Genomic DNA, 21,671 nt, shown 5'->3' on the forward strand with positions numbered 1-21,671 from the left:
AAAATGTTTAAATGAAATAGTTACTCTGATAAGACAGGTGTCAGCAGGGTTCAAATTCCTGCATTTTCTTGATGCACATACTAGCCAGTTTTTAAGTGCAGATTTTCTCAATAATTGAGAAAGCAGGGAAACGGCCACTCAAATATAGTACATATTGGCTTCCTACAGGTGTAAAGGAACAGAGGTGTTGTAAGTTGATCCACTGGTTTTACCTGTTGGAATCTGGAACTGCTAATAGTATACAAATTTCCTGAAAATAAAACATCTCCTTCCAAGCATTGAAATTTTGGCTCTGTCCTCACGGATGCTATCCAGGCACATTCTTGCCCACGAGGTTTGTGGGCTGTAGGGAAGACTGCACTCTTGGACCATATCACATCCCAGGGAGCCTGGGAACCTGTCAGAAGGCGTTCATTGCTTGTGTGACCACTGCTTTTCCGTGATTCTGCGGGCTCCCAGTTGTGGAATGTCACTGCCACGTGCAAGACATCCCATCTTCCATAAAAGAACATCAGGTTTAACTATCAACGTGTCCAACATTTCTCTCTTAATTAGGCCAAAAGCAAAAGTGTGCTGTAGACCTAGGGGAGAGGACCCTGGAAGGGGTTGGTGAATCCAGGCTCTGAGCCAAATTCAGGACCAAGGTCAGCAGTGGGGTGGGGTGGGTAGTTAGGGGAATGTCACACAATGGATAGAATATGAGGTTTAGAGACGGATCTGAGGTGGAGTCTTGTCCCACCACACCAGCTGTGGGCCCTCAATAACTTACTTAAATGTCGGTGTGTGTGTTTCCACGGGAAATAGAAAGAGTACCCACATCACGGGGTTGTTCGAGGGATCAAAGAATGTAGAAAGACCAGAAATGATGCCTAACATGTAATGGCTTCTCAATGAATAGTAATTTTTGCTGGTTTGTGAGAAATGTGCAAATGCAGAGCAGAAGCTGGGCAAAAGTTCAATCAAATGGCTCTGTGAAACCTCCAGGAAATAGGAAGGCAGAGAATGACTAGCTCTGCAACAAATACTTGCCAAGCTCCTTTGCGTTGCTGGCCCTCCCGGGGCTACCTCTCTGAGAGTTTCTATCTGCTTCCCCTGAGTCTGAATCAGCACCTGTGGGGCGGTTGCTGGGCTTGATTTGAAGCAGGTCAAGAGCGAGTGCAGTGCATACAAGTACACAGCCCGCCACTGAGCGGGAGGCATGGTGGCTCTACTCTCCTGCCTGCAGGAGTCTCCTCTGTGTCTTTTAAGCACAGGACATCCCCAGTGCCTGTACATATAGCAGCAGATTTATTAAAGAGGGTTTCTGTGTAGCTTTTAGGGACCATGACTACTGGCTGTAGGCTTCCTCTCAAGGCCTTTGGGGGAGAATCGGCAGGACAAGCCTGAAGAGCACAAAGCCTGTGGTCATAAGATGCCATCATGGGGGGGGGCGTGTCCCGTTAGTGCTGCCTGTCTTCTGTGACAGAAGCAGTCCCCTCAACCGGTGTCCTGACGTGGGGTCACTGTGGTTCGAAACCCATTTGTTGACTCCAGCTGTTAAGGGGCACCCCCCCCCCAGAGCTCTGGTCTTTTCTGATGATGACCACCTCATTGATTTGGATTGGAGGCTTTGTCTATCTGGGAACTGTTCACGTGTTTTATTCTGAACCCACAGACATTTCCCAGGCCCCGAGGGGACAGACAGCAGAGGAGGTTAAGTGCTGCAAACTGCTGGTCTGAGAGCCCGGGCTTCCGAGCGGCACTGGCCGGGGAGATGGGCGTCTGCCTGGGCGCTGAGCATGCAAGGCTGGGCCAGAGCATGGGCACTGATGAGGGTAGTCCACAGACGGCAAGGTCAGACCAGGATGCTCTCCCTCTGCCCCTTGGCTCTCCACCCCCGCCGCGCACCACAATGGCAGCGGATTTTGTGGGCAGGAAACTTGCTTCTCCCGACCAACCAACAAACTGACCCTCAGTTCTCCCAGGCACAGGACAAGCAGTCCTGTAGACTGTCCTTTCTAGTGCTTTGGAGGGCACCTACCGACTACCCTAGAGTGAATTATGGAGGATTACTACAGTGTTCACAAGCTGAGCACAGAGCACCGGATGGCGACTCGATGATCTCCTAGTCTGGTCTGGCCAAGGTTAAACTATACTTTACTTACATTTTCCATATTTACCAAACTTGGGCACATATACTGGACAATGCATAGGTAGTTTTTAGCTAAATGACTGGATTTCCTGGGGTCCTTTCTGTCAGCAATAGCAGATGGGCAAGAAAAGTGAAGATCACTTTGAGAACTGGAAATGTTTAGATTTATGTGGAAAAGTGATAAATGAATAATGTCTTTGCTGAAGGCCATGTTGGAGCTAAGTCACATAAAGTGTAGGTAGGACGAGGTGTCAGCATTAGATAACAAAGCAGGGGATGGCTCTTTGTCTCACTTCCCAAGTGATGCTGTAGCACACTGCCTCCTACCCAATCTTGCTGCTTCCCAGGAGTGCCCACATTCAATCCATTCTCCTCCCGCCGTAAGAGTGACCTTTTAAAAATGCAAATCAGACCACACTGCTCCCTGTACAACCCTCTAATGCCTTCCTCTTGCAGTCAGAATAAAATCCAGTGGCCATGGCTTCCAGAGCCCTGCCTGTATGTCTCCATCCCCTGCTGCCCTGTCCACACTCACTGCTCCAGGCACACTGAGATGGGCCTGACCTTGTTCCTGCCTCTGCCTGGTGTGCCCCCTCCCCATCTTTGTGTGGTTGGCAGGCACCTCTTTGGGATTCTAATTTCCTCTGCAGTATCAACAGGGAGGACTTCGCTGAGCCTCCACTCCAAGTGAAGGTACCTAGTGTCCCATTATATGAATCATGTTTCTTATTTCTGTACTTCATGACGCTTTGATATCTTGGGGCCTTGCTAATCCTGGAGAGACTACCCCTCCCAGGCTTAGCTAATTCCTAAAGAAAGTAAACAACTTGCTTGTGAGCACAAACCGGGCCCACACCCCTAACCACTTCCTTATCTGTCATGTTGCAAGTCCACATTCCCGCTGTCCTACACCCCCAGGGCTAGGTGCTGGCTGACTGGGGACCCCAATAGCCCAGAATTAGTCATACCACCCAGTCCTACACTTGTTCAGCGTGTCTACCCTGCCTTACCCATTCCTTCCTGTGAAACCCACGATAAAGCCTCCTGCCATGCTCTCCCCTGACTGCTCCTGTCTCCCCCCTGGTGCTTCCCCATGGGGCCTTGGTGGGCACAGCAGGCCCTCTTCTCTTGGGAGCTGTGAATAATAAACAGCCCGTCTGTCATCTTACCGCACCCGATTAACACGAATCCCAGGTACATTTTAAACACCTGTCCCCGTGCAGCCTCCTCTCCATCTCCCTGCCCTGTTTTTGTTCTTTGGGGGTCTTAGCAGCGTCTGAAAATATCTTGCACGTTGTTGATTTGCGTTTTACTTGTGAATACAAGCTGCTGTCCTTCAAGGATGCAGGCATGATGCAGGTAGGGCATCTTCGGTCTGGTAAGCATCCCTCCTGCCCAGACCGGAGCCTGGGAAAATGGGCAGTCAATAATTCTTGTCTGAACGAAGTTTGTAGACACTGCTAGAAGTGACAAGAAGATCTAATGAAAGAATGTTTGAGAAATCATTTCAAAACTTCTAAAGCACTATATAATTAAAACGGTGTGTTTACTGGTGGATATCTCCAATCGCTAAAATTAAGCATTTCCTTAATCCCCATTGCCTCTTTAACCCAAACCCTCGCTCCCTTCCCCCCCAGTGCACTTGTCATGATGAGCACCGGATAATATATGAAATCATTGAATCACTATATTATACATCTGAAACTAACATAACACTGTATGTTAACCAGAATTAATTGAAAAGAAATTAAAAAAATAAAATTAAGCATTTCATAGAGCACCACAGGCAGGCCTCAGAAGAGCTTCATGGAAGTACTTAGTGGTCTCAGAAAAAGTTGTTATTAGGGAAAATCATGTCAATGCTGACACCCCCCTGTACTTCCCCTTCTTCCTGGGCAATTTGACTACAACTCCCAGCACCCCCTGCAGTTAGGTCCAGTCACGTGATCAAGTTCTAGCCAATAAAATGCGAGTGGGATTTGTAGGGCCACTTCCGGGCCTGGGGCCTGGGGCCTGCGGACCGACGTCTCTGGAGCCCTCCAGACTCTACCTTACCAGGTGAGCTGGGCATCCGCGGGTGGAAGGCGGAAGTGACGGAGGATGGAAGGAGCCTTGTTCCTACGGCATCACTCATCAAAACGTTCGTTTTGGCCGTAACCTCAGAAGTTTTATTGCGTCCCACTGCTGAGGTTTGGTGAATACCGGGTCGGCGGCTGGTGCCTTCATTAACGCGGGCGTCCCCAGTGCTGAGTAGTCTGGTTGTTCCGGACGTCGTGAGCACACGCGGCGCCGGGAGATGCACGTGCGCCTCGGGCCTCGCTCTGGGCGCCGCTCCGTCTGCTGGGTGCACGGCCTCCCGGGACTCAGCATCCGGCCTTGAAGGGGTTAAAAAGGGCAGTCCCGAAGAAATGAAATCCGTACCTGCCAGTTTGGCAGAGTTTGCAAAAATCTAAAATGAAACTGTCAGGTATTACTTCCCTGGGCCGTAGGCAAGTCGCCCGAAGGTGCAGATCTGATTTCCTCCCTAAACTAAAGCCTGTGCCCCCAGGCGCAGCTGTGGGCAAGCGGCCCGGCTGGATTTCAGCTGTCACTCTGCGGTGCTTTTCCCTTCCCGACTGTTCTCCCCCACCCCAGGCCTGGGGACCGGGGCCCTCGGCTGGTCCGCTGGTGGCACCAGGCCCCCTGGTGAAGCTGCCCTCCTCTCTAAGCCCCTGACCTCGCACCTCCACCCTCCGGGCACGCCATTCTTCCCTTCTTCCCCGGGATCCCTCTCTGAGCCCTTCAGAGCCCTCAGCTGTTTCAGCCTCCAGCAATGGTGGGAAGTAGGCAGACGCCACATTCACAGGTAGCTTTCCTCCATGGCCTCAGGGAAGGGAAGACCAAACAGAGGGAATGCCCCTCCTGGCTTCTCTTTCTGGCCCTGGGGGAGCAGGGGAGTCAGTAGCCAGGTTGGGTTTTTGAAGTCCTTACATAAAAAACATGTGAGCACTTTCTTATCTGCTGAGGTTTCTGCTTTTATGATTTCAGCTTTTAACTTGCCAAGGCTGGGGAAGGGACAATGCTGGTTTCATTGCCCATTAAAAACCCTTGACCTCTGGCACGAAGAGCTCATGGAAACAAGGCATTGGGACATGCCGGGTATTTAGGATGCCGATGTCGTGAGGAACCAGGTAAGTAACTTAGATTCTAATCCTGGTTCAGCACTAACTAGTGTGTCTTCTGGCAGGTCCCTGGTCTCTGGACTTTTTTCCACCCATGCAACATGGTAGTGGGTTTCTCAGTGCTTCCTCCCCATTGCAAGATTGAAAATGTAATTCATTTTTTCATATCAGATAAATGAACTCTGGTGATTCAACTCTAGGTGATGTGTGACATCTCAATGAATTAGCTGTACTTTAAGAAAGCTTCCAAATGAAGGGCGCCTGGGTGACTCATGGGGTTAAGTGTCTGCCTTTGGCTCAGGTCATGATCTCAGGGTTCTGGATGGAGCCCTGCATTGGGCTCACTGCTCCGTGGGGAGTCTGCTTCTCCCTCTGCCCCTCCCCCCTCCCCCCTCCCCCCTCCATGCTTTCTCAGATAAAGTCTCTAAAAAAAAAGAATACTTCCAACTGATTCAACAGTTTAGTTTGCTTGTTTTATTTTTTTTATTTTACTTTTTAATTGTGGTCAGAACGGTTAACATGAGAGCCCTCTTCGCAGAGGTCATGTGCACGGGCAGCATTGTGACGGGCAGGCGCAGGTGCAGCTGAGCTCTGGAGCTCCTTCTTGCCACTCCGCACTCAGCAGCAGCAGCTTCATGCTCCCCTCCCGCAGCCCTGGCAACCACCGTCTCGTCTTGCTTCCGTGAGTTCGATGATCTTAGGTACCTCATGAAGTGGAATCATGCGATAGTTGTCTCCTTGGGATGATGTGGTATATACATGCAATAACGTATCATCCAGCCTTTGAACAGAGGGAGATTTCCGTGTTTTTACAGTTTTTATTACTACAGTGTAGTTGGCATACAGTGTCTTGTTCTCGTCAGTCTTGGTGTTTTGTGACTTGTGATCTGAGACGTCTCAGGCAGGGGGCCTTGTGGGGATGGGCGCATGCTCTCCCCTCTACCCCATGCCCACGTCCCACCACATTTACGTTGCTTATGTTCTTGGGCTGCAAAGTAAGAAAGAATCCAGGGCTCGATGACCTGAATGTGATAACGGTCCTTATTTCAAGTGGCTTAAACATGTGTCCCATAAAGTCTTTATTTTTTATTCAGAATAAAAAAAATGCAGCCCCCCCTTTCCTTAGTCCTCTCTGGGTTCTGATGTTCTCGACTGTCTAACACGGGACAGGGCTGAGATCTGCCTTCCCTGGCCCATGCTAGAGTAGCACACACCAGGGAAATGCCCTCTCGGTCCATCCTGGTAAGCAGAGTCCAAGAAAGGCTGCTGCGGCACCTTCTCGAGGCAGGTAACACCCACCTGTGTCGGGTGAGCTGGACAGCCCGCGAGGAGACCTGGAAGGCTTGTTGGTGAAGTGTTAGCCTGAGACTCACGTGCATCGGTGGTGTGTCAACCAGCCTTCATCCTTCTGGTGTTTTGCCAGCCCCAAAGGATAAGGCAGTGAGTGCCACTTAGACCGGGTTTCCTCCTGGAAGTGGCCATCTGTGACGAATGTCACAGCAAGTGGGAGTAAATACCACGTGTCGCTAATTCCTCTAGAGACGCTGGGGTGAGAATACGTAAGTTGTCCAAACAGGAACCTGCACTTCCCAGGGCCCTGCTGAGATCGCAGAGCCCACGAGGTGGCGCCTGAGCTGCGGCGATGAGGGATGGGCCCTAAAAGGACTGGCAGGAGCCTCTGCAGGGGACCTCCCCTGGCAGACCCTTCTTGTGTGTCCTGTCCACGGCTCACACTTCTACCCTACAATACTCCTGATCTTGCATCCGTCTCTAGCTTCTTTTCTGTGAAAGCGGGGTCCTGGCTTCCTGCTGCTGCTTTAATAAAGCACAGGGTAACTGTTGGAGTTCTTGAAAATCCCTTTAATCCATTGAATGCAGCCTGCGCTGGATTTTATGTTTTAGGCCCTTTCCAACTCAAAATATTAGAGAATGTTTATGGGCCAATCACATGTTCAATAAAGGGCTTGCATTTAGAATTTGGGAACCCTCAAAATTCACAAATGACCCTATTATAAAACGGACAAAAACAAGAACTGACATTTCATCAGAGAGGATATCTACAAAGTTGACATGAGCGTGAAAAGATATTCAGCTTCGTTAGCCAGCCAGGAATGCAATTCAAACCACGATGAGAGATTGCTATAGATCTATTAAAATGGATAAAATAAAAAGTTGTGATCACACCAAACCCTGGACAAAGCATGCAGGGAACCTGGAGCTCTCATACACTCCTGGTGGGAATGTGAGCTAGTGCAGCTTCTCTGAGAAGTAATTTGGCAGCTCCTCTTGAAACAAAAAACGGACTTTCCATACAACCTAGCAATTACGCTCTTGGGCATTTATGCCAGAGAAATGAAAACTTATTTTCACACAGACATTTGCACACAAATGTTCACAGCAGCTCTATTTATAGTAGCCCCAAATGATTGGAATAACGTGATTACAGAAATGGAAAGCCAGTCTGTGGTTGTCGAGGGTTAGGGATGAGGGGGACAGAGCAAGTGTGGCAATAAAGGGTATCACGAGGAGGGAACCTTGTGTGACGCAGTTAAAAATATTGACTGTGGTGGTGGATACACAAAGCTACCCATGTGGTAAAATGTCCTAGAGCCACAAACACACCGGGCTGAGTGCATGTGGAACTGGTGAAGTCTGAATGAACTCAGTGGATTGTGACAATGCTGGTTTCCTGGCTGTGATATTGTAGTGTATATTTAGTTACACAAGATGTCACCATTGGGGGAGACGGGGTGAAGGGTACATGGGACCCCCCCCCCGTCCATTTCTTCCTCTGAATCTTCAACTATTCAAAATAGAAAGTAAAATATAGATAGAGATACGCTCTAAGGTCCAATGGAGGCCAAAATGTTTACCAAGAAAAATTTTATGGAAAAAAAATTTGAAAAAATATACAGCAAGAACACTGGGCTGGACCTAAGAGGACCAGAGGGTTCAAGTCCTGTTCTGTCTCTGCTAGCTGGGTGAGCCTGGGTGATGCACTTTGAATCTATGACTTTTGATTGCCTGTTGATATAGTAGGGATTATAACAATTGCTTTATTTCAAAGGTTCTTGTTAGGATTCATTATTATATATAAAGAACATTTTGTAGTGCCTAGAGCACTGGAAATGCTCAACAAATGTTAGTTCTTCCCATCACACAAGTTATAATCATGACATTAATTTAAACTTATGCATATGGAATAGAAAATACCAATTGTCTCTACAGAGAAGCTGGCTGTGTTTGCAGATTTTGGTGTTTGAGAGATCATTTGGAAGATTCTCAAGTATAATGTTGCTCCTGAAATCTCTTGGCAAGGACACTTGTGTATCTGTGTGCGTGTGTACATTTGGATATAAGAGGAGTGTTCCTGGTTAGCACTTTACCATATCAGGAGTTGGACTGAAGGGAATTTGCAACTTCCTCTCCATGGTGTCTGTGTTCTGCAGGACCTCCCTCATTACCGGGGGTTCTTCTAGGTCTCTAAGTGATTGTTGCCACAGAATTTACATGCTGTACCTACAGATTACCCAATAAATGAATTTCCAGAAAACTCTCAGTTGTGTGATAGCTTTTAGTAACTTCACCATATCCTTGGGATCATCTCAGTAATAATGTTTGGAGAACTAAATGTGTATTTCGGTGGTGTGGTTATTACTACGTGTCAGACATGAGCTGTCTACTGTGTTGACGTTGGCCTGTTGTTACAGAGTTTCTGGAAAACAGCTACGCGGGTGCCTCACATCCGTTCTCTTCAGCTCCCTTTCAGTTTTCCGTGAGGTACTGAGAAGGGACTTAGGTTTGGTGGCTCCTGCCTCAGTGTGGCTGGCTCTGCCGGTCCAGCTGTTCAGGCAGATGGTGGGCCGGTGGGGTCGATGTGTTTGTGGCTTGGAGTTTCCTGGCTTCACTGACTCGCCCCAGCTCACGGGAGCATTTGCCTTACGTTTCTTATTGGAGCCCACATTCTCTCTCTTGGCTTTGGCTTTGGAATTCTAGACTTGTGGTTTCGGAGTTGGCGATTGCCCACTGAGCCACTTTCCAGCCCACGGGAGGGCAAAGGGAAGGAAGCTCTTTGGCTTATTCCCACATCCTCACTGCTGCGCTCATCAAAGCAGCTTGCTCCTGGGGCCCTGTGAGGGTGCTGGTGTGCATGCAGTCGGCTCTGTCTGGGGCCCCCTCTTCCTGCTGGGCATCGTGGAAACCGAAGCTGGACCTGGAACACCCCCAGATGCTTCCTTACTGGAACTCCTCTCCCCAGCTCGTGATAGCTGTGCATCTCCACAGCTGCTAAACCCTTTATTTCCAAACTGGTGGTGTGCTGGCCAACCCAAGACTTTCCTGATGCCTTTGAATGCAACCTCCTCTCAGACACTGATCTATTAAATTTTTTTCTTTTCCACTGGAAACATTTCCTGGGTATAAAAGATACTCAAATTCATAGATTCCAATCAAAGCCTATTGATTTCTGTTTTGCTTTTCTCTGATCCCCTCCAAATTCTCTTCCCTCCTCCTTGTATCTCCCCCCTCATTTGCAGTTGGTACCCAGCACCCGCCTGCCCGCCCGCCCCCCACTCCCCAGTACTCTGCAGAAAGGTGTGACAAAGCTGGGGATTGAATTTGCAGGATATTCACCCACAGAGACAATAAAGCCCCATTCAGACAGAGAGCTCTACCAATAATTATTCACATAATGTGAAAAATAAATGGGGCTTGTTACCATTGATGCTATTAGCATGTTAACTTTCTTTAAAACCATTTTAATGATGATTAAGTAACAATTGGATATTGCATTATCAAGGGGTCTCTGTGTTTGTGTATATTGGCTGGTTCTTAATTGGCTAATCTCTGAGGATGGGGCATGAAGGCAGGAGATGAAGAAGCTGGGATTTTGAAGAGTTGTAACAGAGCTTTTAACATTTTATAACTAAATTTCTAAGAAGTAGCTTCTAAAACATTCTTATGAGCTGACTCCCTTAACATAAATAATTCAACTAGTCTTAATTAAATATTCTAACTGAGGTCTTGGTCATTTCCTTTTCATTTAGTTTATTGTACCAAATTGCAAAGTTGAGAAACATTTTTAAAAATTAAATGAGTACCTGGGTGCCTGGGTGGCTCAGTTGGTTAAGCGACTGCCTTCGGCTCAGGTCATGATCCCGGAGTCCTGAGATCGAGTCCCACATCGGGCTCCCGGCTCAGCGGGGAGCCTGCTTCTCCCTCTGACCCTCTCCCCTCTCATGCTGTTTCTCTCTCGCTCACTCTCTAATAAATAAATAAATAAATAAAATCTTTAAAAAAAATTAAATGAGTACCTCTTATCATTCAGATAGCTTTTTAAATTCTACTTCAAATCGACACTTCCTGGCTTAGACTGATGTTAGTCTTGGATTAACTTTCTATTCCATATCAACGAAAGGAATTTGGGACAGGTACTGAGTCTAGATCCGAGTCACCAATGCTGACACCTCAAAACATAAGCATATGTTGCGAAACTAAAAAAAATCAAAGAGGTTTGTCCTGAACACCCAGTCAGCAAAAATTAACTGACATGCAAACCCTTTTCTCTCTGCCAGACTTGCCAGTTGCTTTGTAATGCCTTAGTTAATCTTGACAACATCTCTTTGAGGTCGTATTATTCATATATGGCAGATGGGGAAACTGAGGCCATAAATGTTAAAGTAATGGAGGTCATTGATTTATCCAGAGTTTCTCACCACATAGTCCATGAACTACCTGTGTCAGAGTCGCTCAGTGTCCCAAAGTGCAGATTTGGAGAGCTTCTGGATTTTTGGAAATGGGACACACAACTTCTCATTTTGGAACTGCCTCCCGAGGCTGTTTGTGTAACTGCCAAAGTTAGGTGACTGCATCTATAGCTATTTCTTGACATATGAATTCGCTTTTGAACAAAGCTGCGTTGCTCAAGTGAATCAGTCCATTGGAAACTAGTGAGAGAATGGGAGCAGTATTTTCTATCCTGAGAATTCAGACCTCACTGTGTCTTGATGCTTTTTTCCTTTAATAATCTCTTACAGTCTGAGCTACTTAAGTTCTCTGTTGATTCCTACTTACTTTTGACTAATGACAGCTCTTTGGGCTCTTAGGGCCCCATTCCCTTATACTCATGTTTTCATGAGGGGATTTACTGCTGTGTAATAGTCCACATCCAGTCAGAAAACGGAAACCATGCTAGGCCTTTGGACAGGGGGAGCTCAGCCCAGGGGACTGGTTACACAGGTGGCAAAAGACCAGAAAAGTCGATGAGGATGGTGGGCAGTGGAGAGATGAGGGGCACAGGAAGATTGACAGTAACACGAAGTCACCCTTGTGTCCCATCTTGTCTGGGGGACACCTGGAGGAAGAGTGTTGCCAGCAGCAGCAGCTGGGCGAGCTGGCAGGTTCTAGAAGCTTCTGGGGAGGGCGACAGTCAAGGAGATGGTGACATGGCCTGAGGCAGAGTGAGGGAGGCATGACTGACTCCTCCCTTGTACTTCACCTTCCATGGGTTCCTCTCATTGGCCAAAATCTCCAGAAAGTTGGCTGAGAGACGGATCTCCCTAAAATGTAGAGCAAGTTGGGGAAGCAAAAGCAAGGGGACTGCGTATGAGGGGCAGGTGGTGGGGGTACATGTCCTCCTCAGGGAGGGGGACTGTCCACTGTTTCCCTCTCCTGTGCCCATGTGAGGGAAAGGAGTGACTCTGATAAAGCGTGGCCACACAGCTCCCTGCTGGCCTCTGCTGAGCTGTGATCACCAGGGCAGGGCCCTCCCCTTGTCACAGGCCCTTTTGTGTCCATGGCTCCCAGCTCATGGGATCAGGCAGGGTCCCCGCATGATCTCATGCCATCAGGGCCAGACTGGCCCTAACTTCTGGTTTCAGAGAGGGAGGTGAGAGATCCATCCATAACTCCATGGTCGGCAAGATAATGTTCATGTCCTCATCCAGGGAACCTCATGATTATGTTACATTACACAATGAGGTGAATTAAGGGGGGGCAGATGGTCTTAAGGGTGCTAACCAGCTGGCCTGAAATAGAGAGAGGGTCCGGATTATGCAGGTAGACCCCATGTCATCACAGGAATCCTTAGAAGTGGCAGAGGGAGCCAGTGGGCGATACGTGATAAAGGTTGCATTCAGATCGAGTGGGGAAAGAACCCCACTTGGGATCAGTCTTAGACAACTGGCCTCTTATCAGAAGAACCTCGCCCTCCAACACCAATCATACTCAAAAATAAATTTCAAATGTGTTCAGGATAGAAATATCAATAACCTTAAAAATAAAATTTTAGGATAGTGGTTTATATCTTAAAGTAAAGAGACATATGTGCTTGAGTAAGACTAGAAACACGAACGCGTAAAGGAAAGACTGGCCGTCGTGCCCACATAAAAATGTGAGATCTTTGTGTGCCAGGACACCACAAACACAAGTCGGAACGGGAGTGACACAGCCCACACACAGTACCTGAGATGAGAGGCTGATTTCCCTGCTTCCCAGTAGCTCCTACAGTCAGGTGGGGAGGACCCATAGGAGGGGTCAGCAGGTGCGACGGGCGGGCACATCCTAGACCAGCAAACACATGTGGCCAACGTGCAGCTGTGGCCTTGGTCGTGGCCTGTGAGGTTCTTGGTTCTTGTCGGTGTTGTTTTTTTAACCCATGATTTGCAGTTTTTACTTTGATTTCTTCCTTTGCCTCAAGGTTCTATTTGAAAGTTTTATGCTTTCTGAGTGGTTGGATTTATTTGGACTCTCCTCTTGTCCTTTTCTGGTTTTATTGAGCAATGGTCAGAAAATATGTTCTGAATGATCTCTGTCTTACAGAGAACATATAGAGCTTATGTTTATTAACTAATAAAATTTTTGTTAAATATTCCTCGAGTACTCTAAAAATATATATTCTGGTTTGGGGTGTAAAAATTTTATATGTAGTTATTAAATATTTTACTAAGGTTGTTAGTTGTGTTACTCAAATTCTTAGATCTCATTTTTTTCTATTTAATCTATTTCTGAGAAATGTGTTTCTGATTTTCCCAATTTCTCCTTGAATTTATGTATCTTTTCCTATAGGTATTTTGATACTTTATTTTGTGCCTGAGGATATGTGACTGTTGTATTTTCTTTGTGAATTCTCTTTAACCAAGATGAGATTACTTGTTTGCTCCATTTATGAACGTTTGCCTGATTTCTCCTGTGGGTCTTGCTATACCTGCTGCCCCTGGGCATTTCTTCCTGCGTCCCACCCATTCCTTCATTTGCTAGTGTTTCCTGGGTCGTTTGGCTTGGGGTGAGTCTCTTGTAAACAGCATGCACTTCACCTGTCAGAATATGCCTTTTTAACGGTGAAATTAACCTGTTACGATTACTAATATGTTCTGAGTTATTCCAGTGAGCATATTTTTAGGTCTTCCGCTTAAATTTTGGACAACCACTAGTCAATGAAAATAAGATATGAAACTTCTAAATTACTAGAGGAGAGAGAGAGAAAGATAACCACCAATGCAGGAAGCTTAAGGAGAGACAAATATCAACAGGGAAGGTGGTGTACTACGCAAAATCCACAGCTACCTTCCTAGGACCTTCAGCATGCGTTCTCTCCAGTTACCCTGGAAAGGTTTTGTTTTTAAAGATTTTATTTATTTGAGAGAGAGAGCGCACAGGAGTCGGGGTGTGTGTGTGGGGCGGGGGGCAGAGGGAGAAGCAGGCTCCCCGCTGAGCAGGGCGTTGGAGGCAGGGCTGGATGCGGGGCTGGAGCCGGCAGTTCAGTTCCGTGAATGTCATCATTACCTTTAATGCAAAGCTGAAGAGTGGACTTCTAAATTAACACTACTAAAAGAAAAAAATCATTAGTAACTAAAATTCCAAGGGCCTTATAAAAAACCTTTTGCGGGGGCTGGTGAAGCTGGATGGCTCAGCTGGTTAAGCGTCTGGCTCCGGTGGTGATCTCGGGGCGCTGGCCCGGCCTGTAACTGTAAGGTACCGCACACAGCGGACAAACCGCTCGCCGCCCCTGCCCGAGGCTGCAGCAGGCACTCCTCCAGGTTAACAGAGGTGCATACTCATCATGTCAGTAAAGTGTCTTGGTGATGGAGCGTATTGTAAAATTGGCCCTCCCTTTATGGCTGTTTGTTTTATGCTAATATCTGGCGATTCTTTGTTGCCTGTTAATTTTTTTATTACGTATCCAGATTAATCTGGTGTGAATGATCTGAGGAGCTGTAAAAGTCAGAGCTCCATTTCCCCAGAGTAAACCTCACTCTGGTGCGGAAGGTGCACCAATAAATAGGAAGCCTCCCTTCAAGGAGCTGGTGGGGGAAGGGATGCAGGTCCTCCTGCTGAGGGCTCCAGGGTCCCCCACTCCCCTTCACCCCTCCTGGCTCTTAACCGTTGAGACACGTGTACAGAGAAAAAGCTGGTAGAACAAAGAGAACAGACACCTACTTCATCTAAATTGACTAGAGTGTCCAGTAAGCCCCAAGAGGCTGGTTAAAATGGTTTCAAAATGTGTACTTTTCTGAATAATAATACCTCCATTGAAAAGTTAGGAAGAATCTGGATTGAAAAATGAGGTCTAGCCCTGAGGGTAGGTGGGACCTCCCTGAAACTGAAGCCCCACGCTGGGGAGCCCACGTTGGATTTGATGACTCTCGCTGCTGTTGTGAGCAGAGAAGCTGGAAGGGAGAGAGGACCCCTCCAGTTGGCTGGCGCATGTGGGCGGGGAAGGGCACACGGAGGGAGGCCAGCAGGGGCATCTTCTGTGACCTCAGGCTGCGGGAAGTGCCTGTCCTATTCCTGCCTCTGAGACCCGGTAAAATGGGAGTGTCAGGTCCTGGCCAGTCACATTATCGCATCGTCCTCCCTTGGAAAGGGGAAAAAAAGACTGAAGTGAGCTCTCATTGGTGAACATGGGGGAAATGGAAGTGTCTTCTGTGTGAGCTGAGGCACAAAGTTGGGGGGAGCCACTCACCCCCTTCCCACACCCCTCCAGCTGACATTGTCCGGGCCGTGCTGTTTGCACTTGAATCCCATACCCACCTGTCGTCTTTGCTCTATCCAGAAGTTTCTCAAAGACGTTTTCCCATGCTGGCACCATTCCTGCTTCCCAATGACCTCTAGGTGGTTCTTATTTTATAGCTCTTTCATTTCGAGGATGTAGAAAGGAGGAGATAAAAACATGTAGACAGTCCACCTTCTTGGACTGAAGAGGTGACAGGGTGGGTGAGATGCGGATCCTGAGGGAGATGACAGGATAGGAAACCAACACTTGATTGACGGTTTTGCAGCTGGGAGGCTCAGGAGAAGACAGTGAGGTAGAACCATTTCTACCTTCAGAGATTTAACATAAGTCTTGCCGTGGAGACCCCCGGAATCATTAGTGTCGATGCACCAGTGTTTGGTGGGGACATGCTCCGGTGCAGCTTCTGTCTATGCTCTTCATTTCAGCCTCTGCATTCTAGAATGTCCGTGTCCTCCTCTTCCGCTTAATTCCTGTCATCTTTCCAGGACAAGAACTCTTGCCGCGTCCTCTGTGGACATCCTTTCAGACCATTCTCTTCTACACTAGCAGTACAGTCCACTGTAATTTGGAAGAACGCCCTCTGTGTCCTGGGAGGCAGCAGTGAACATCCTGGGCCTTACCTCTGGGGAGCAACTGTATTGCTGCTGCTTCTGAATCTCCTGAGAGCTCCTTGTTTATACCATCCTTTGGCACTTACACAGACACACAGCATCCTTCAAAAGAGGCGTATCCTGTGAATTCCCAGAGGCGGGACACTCACCGCTGGGCTCCTCATGTCTTCAGAGCCCTTGTGTGCCTCACTTGCCAGTTCAGCGCCCTGCTCTTCTCTGCCCTGGTTATGGCGGGTTACCTTTCCCTGCTCCCTGCCACACAGGTGCTGGGGCGCAGGCTGGGAGGGCGGAGGGAGAGGAGACGTCAGGGAGTTCACACCCACTTTCTGTCTCCGGTCTCCTCCTCTTGCTCCTGCTCTTGTGGGGCAGCCCCTCCCACTGCAGTCCCAACCCCAGCCCCCCCCCCAGCCCCGTGGCTCACTCTGCTCCTGGGACGCCCACCTTACCCCTGGGAGTGGGGATGGCACCTGCTGCTCATATCCCGGTGGCCTCAGCGCCCCCTTTGGGCATCTCAGTTCTTCCAATACCTGTGTCAGTTTTCTGTATCAATTCCCTTTGTTTGAAATTCTGCCCCGGTTTCTGTTTTCTGACTGGACCCTGAAGGATGCAGTATCCATCTAGCTTCTCAACAATTCTTTTATTGATTAAAAAAAAAAAAAAGTGCTGCTTCCATATGCCAGGCACTGTGCTGGATGCCAGGGATTTAAAACTAAAAAGAGAAGTAACAGAATAAATATCTGTTGTCCTGAAATCCAGTGATTGAAAAATGTGGGGGACATCATTCCCACCTTGAGCCCCTGCTGCGCCCCCAGGCACTGAAGATGAGACATCTTTGTGTTTCCTGGGCAGGCTTGAATACTCCCAAGGAAGGGGATTTCAGGGTATAGACAGCCATGTTTCCACCAGTGGTTAAATGTCAGATTCTTAATTAGGCTTCAGTTGTGGCTCTGGAGTGACCAGATATGGTGGTGGCAGCTGAGGAGTTAAACCTGCAGTTTAGGCGAGGCTGGAATTTTAGAGCAGCCAACTCGTGCTGTCCTGCAAGGAATGTACTAGTCTGAGGGCGTGGACAGCCAATTCCTGCTCCACCTCCGGTGCGTCCAAGAGCACAGATGCTCTAAAATCCCTTTATATCCTTGGAAGAAGAAGGCTCGCATCACTGCTGAACGTCCTAGCAGCCGTTCAAAGTGGGGTGAAGCCCTGGAGATGGCTTCGACCTCTCAGAATGCCAAGGGTCCCTTATGAGCCAGCTTCCACAGCTGACCCCGCTGGGAGCTGATGTCAGAAGCTGCATGAGGAGGGCTTCCGCCAGACGCATCCCACGCTCTGAGCTCCGAGTCTGGCAGGGCTCGTGTGGCCTCCCGCTAAGGCTCTGCGCTGTCCTCACACAAGCTGATGGATCATTCAGCATTTATCAGCCTCCGAAGCTCCATGCCCGGAACTGACATTTCCCTGGAATCAAAGCCTTTCTAAGCTTAGAGGAGTGCTTGATGTGATGGGTGGGTGGTTTATTAGGCTCCTGGGCCATTTGGAGTTTCCTTGATGGCATGCAGATGTTGCCTGGTGCCCTGGATGAGGATAAATGATGCTCTCCTAGGAGCTTGATCTCGGAGAAGGTTTCTCTTGGTCTGGTGAGCTGTACAGTTTCTTTGGTGTAGAACAAAGTTCTTAGTTGTTCTTTTTTTGAGGGGTGGACATGGACCTATTGAGAATTTGATAAAAGCTATGGGATCCTTTCACTAGAAAAATGTATTTGCACAAAATTTTGCATATAGTCTCTCTTAAGCTTATAGGTCCATGGGCCCTGGATCAATGGCCCCTAACATAGACTATGCACAGCTAATGCATGCTAGAGGAACTGGAAGGCACGTTATGCATGAGAGCTTTGTCCTGTGATGCAGTCCCCTGCCCTGCTTTTGACTTTTGGGGCATTCATTTCACATATACTGAAGAGGGGCAAAGACTTGCGTGTTCATGGCCACCCCAAGTTCAAGTCTGTGCTTGGGCAAAGGGCCCTGTCTTCTCTGTGCCTTTGCTTTCTTTGCCAATGGCTGAAGTAGCAGATGTCTGGGGTCTGTTTCATTGCAAACATTTCCATGTGGCGTGTATTCCTGTCACTGCATAGAAACTAGTCTTGTCAAATTCACCAACAGCCTCCATCTTTTCAAAGTTGATGACACTTGTGTTCTTCATCTTTCGTGACAGTTCAGCAGCATCCGACCCAGCTGGTTGCTCTTTCCTTGAAATTTATTTTGTTTGTGACATTTCGAGAGTTTTCTACTCCTTCTCTGGCCTCTTCCTCTCAGTCTCCCTTGCTGTTTCCTTCTCTTCTGCGGCATCATAAATGTTGGAGTGTCCTGGCCTCATCCTGAGATCTAATTTCATCTCTGTCTGCATTAATTCTCTACACAGTTTCATCCAGTTCTGTTGCTTTACAATTCTGGATGCTACTGTTTTCAGTCCTGATCACTACTCTGAATTCTGATGCAGGTGTCCAGCCACCTCCGTGAAATCCCTGCTTGGGTAAATAAGCATCTCGAAATTGACATGTGCAGATGAAGCTCATGATTGCAGTAAGATGCTATTTTTCTGAAGTAGGAGGAACTGGAGGGAACCAGTTTGGGGTTCAAATGGGGAGATGACTGGTTATCAAGTTAAACATTTACTGAACACTCTTAATTGTTTTTCCTTTCCCCTACTCTCTCTCTCACTCTCCCTTCCTTCCTTTTTTAAGATTTCATTTATTTGAGAGAGAGAGCAAGCAAGAGAGAGAGAGCAAGCAAGAGAGAGAGAGCAGGAGCAGGGTGGGGGGAAGGGCAGAGGCAGAGGGAGAATCAGACTCCCCACTGAGCAGGGAGCCTGATGTGGGGCTTGAGCCCAGGACCCTGGGATCATGACCCGAGCTGAAAGCAGATGCTTAACCGCCTGAGCCACCCGGGTGCTTCTTCTTCCCCCTTTTCTTGACCACCCAATCTGTCTGAAAATCCAGCCAGAGTTCCACCTCCAAAGTAGATCACTGTTCCATTGGCTTTCTCCATTTTGCTACTCTAGGCCACTTTTCACCCCCACCTGACACCTAGAGTGATGGAGTAACTCCCTCACAGGCCTCGCTGCTTCCTCTCCCACCTCCCAACTGTGTCTCCACGAGCAACCTCAGTGACTTTTCATAAACACATACCAGATGGCCTTACAGCGTTCACCTTCTAAACCATGTCGAGGCTTTGTGCTAGAACGAAATAAAACTCTTTATCACGGCCTCCATGGCCTCCATCACCTCCCCATTTCAGACTCTTAAATTCTGCATTGGCCAGGCTAGTGTTGCAGCCAGGCTCCATGGTTTTCTTAAATATGCTAGGTTCTTCTTCCTGGGCTTACAGAAGAATTCTAGGGAAAATATGACACTAACTTTTACATGTATGCTGCCTTATTTCTCCAATTGCATCACAGGCTTTTGAGAGCAGGGACCTGATTTTATGCTTTGCACCTTCAGCATCTCTGCCTGTGTCTGTGTCTAGGACAGTATCTTGCACTGATTCATTCAAGGCGTTATTTGTTGCGCACCTATTACGTATCAGGCTCTGTGACTGGGAATGTAGATGTTAGATGTTGAGAACTGTTTCTTTCTTGGTCTGGAAAGATGAGCCATTGCATGGTGAGAATGGGAGTGAGGAGATACTTGCCATAATAAATGTGAGATGTATGAAAGCAAATTTCAGCTTGGGTAGAATTTTGCCATTTTAATGAATTTTGAAAAGTATCATAAGGTATCTTTATTGCTTTGGATTAGTAACAGACTAAATCGTGCCTTAGTTGCTTGCAAAAATACATATGATTTCCCAAAGTGCTAAATTCACTTCCAGGCTGTAGCTGAGAGCATCACACTTAATGGAAAATAATGATATTTCTAACTCGAATAGACAACAAGCAAGGTAAACCCTTGCTTGTCTTCCTTCCCCCATGATAAACATCTTCTGCTCAGAGTTTTGCCTGAAACACAGCAGAACGATAAATCAAACCATGTTAAAGAAGAGACTTACTCTTTTAGCCACAGACTCTTCTTTCAGACTTAAACACAACAACTATAAAATGTTAGGTGTGAGCTTATTTGTGCTCAGGTGTTAAATTTAGTGGGGAGACTGTACCTTACATCTTCAAAGCTTTGTCTTAAAATTTTTTTAAAGCAAGTCTTGCCAGGTTATACCAAAAGCTTCCTTGCTGGTATAAATGCAATTAGCGACCAGGTATAAACACTGCCTAGAAGCTTAGCTTGTAGAGTTTAGTGAGCAAGTGTAAGCATTCCTTGTAAATGTGAAGCTGTTAATTACAGAAGATCAAAACAGCTTGGCTCAACTAGATGGAGCTGGGATATTCTGTGCTGGTTAAAGATCATAAGGGGCTTAAGGAAGTGAGTGACATGGTATTAATTATTTTTTAAAAATAATTTTCCTTTTCTGCTCAAATAGAAATTGGAAGCAGAGAAGAGGAAACTTAGCAAACATGAGCTCTGTCTTGCTGTTTGGGGGGTGACGCCGGTGGTAGACGCCTGTGTGCGGGGCCATTTGAGGGAAGCTGCCCAAACAGAGAGCTGCAACAGCGGACCTCGGGCCCCGCATGGAGGACATAAGGCGACGGGGGCTTCTCGGGGCCTAGCAGAACTGTGGATTGAAATAAACGATAGTTCTAAAAGTGTCCTCTTTGGGAGGCTGCCAGATTTCCAAAACTTGGCCAAAAAAATGGCTTTAATCCTTTAAAAACTCTAGACATTTTTTATGAAACCTCTTAAGCCAGATCAGTTTTAGTTTAGTTTTTGACCAGAAATCATATTATTTTACCTTAAAACAACTCAGAGTGACTTTTGGCTGCTTCTAAATGTCAGCCACGGATTCAGCACCACGAGAGAGGCGGCAGTAGGCCCGTGGCCATGCCGAGTGCCGCTGACCCTCAGAGGGAGCCCTGCGGGGTCTTGCGGGGGTTTTCTCTGAAGTGGTCAGAACTCCGAGGCACGAAGTCAGGCATCAGCCGCACCACCTTATAATCGTACGTCCCGTACAGATGCAGCTGGTAATTGAAACCAGTATTTTATTTAAGCCTGCAGTGAAAGCTGGGTTGAATTAAGTAATTCATGTTTCAGTTGAAGAATTGGACAGAAGAGTGCCTGAGCATTTCTGCGTGTGCTTGTATGTTTCTTCATGGGGTCGACTGAGAGAGCTGTGTGACAAGAGTATTTCAGAGCAGTCTGTAGGTCAGATGGTGCACCTGCATGGCCCATGTTCCAGTTCCCGCCCCAGTGACTTGCTCTTGGTTTACTGTTCTTTCCACTCTACCCAGCCAAGTACGCACTCCCTGTCTCAGGGGTAAGGCTGGTTTTTCACTTCCAGTAAACTCAACTCAGACGTTTCTTCTTGAGCACCTTCTAAGGCCTAGAAGACACTCATGTCTTCATGAGCTGTCAGCATCAGTAAAATCGGATAATGTCCTAATTGTTCTTTGGCATGATTAGGATTAATTGTTCATTAAAGTTCCTTGTTCCTTTAATTGTTATGTGCCGGGGGATCTTTGTTATTTTTGTTTCTGCTCCTACCCCCTCTTCCACTCACCTTGTTATAGCTCAGTACTGGCCCTTGAACATCCAAGAAAAGCACCTTTTGTAACTTTGAAAACCAGAAGACGATCTAGATGTCACACTAGGTCCTTCTGTGTTTCTTGATGTTGCAGAAATTGCGACAAGGGTAATGATCTAGGTTTTAAAATAAAAT

At 47.5% G+C, this 21,671-nt stretch overlaps 1 long non-coding RNA gene across 3 annotated transcripts in view; it reads left to right on the forward strand.

The window, feature by feature from the left end:
- Window positions 1-4,131: 4,131 nt before the first annotated feature.
- LOC118520837 (uncharacterized) overlaps window positions 4,132-21,671 on the forward strand; it is a 146,148-nt gene continuing 128,608 nt past the window's right edge. For 2 of the 3 annotated variants that reach the window (XR_013443020.1, XR_013443022.1), the window contains exons 1-2: window positions 4,132-4,189; window positions 5,159-5,301. This is a non-coding gene — a long non-coding RNA (uncharacterized LOC118520837). Of the gene's footprint in view, window positions 4,190-5,158; window positions 5,302-5,830; window positions 5,938-21,671 lie in introns of those variants that run through there. The other variant, XR_013443021.1, reaches the window with a different exon arrangement.

The sequence above is a fragment of the Halichoerus grypus genome, chromosome 12 (genome assembly GCF_964656455.1).
Source record: "Halichoerus grypus chromosome 12, mHalGry1.hap1.1, whole genome shotgun sequence".
Taxonomy (NCBI): Eukaryota; Metazoa; Chordata; class Mammalia; order Carnivora; family Phocidae; genus Halichoerus; species Halichoerus grypus.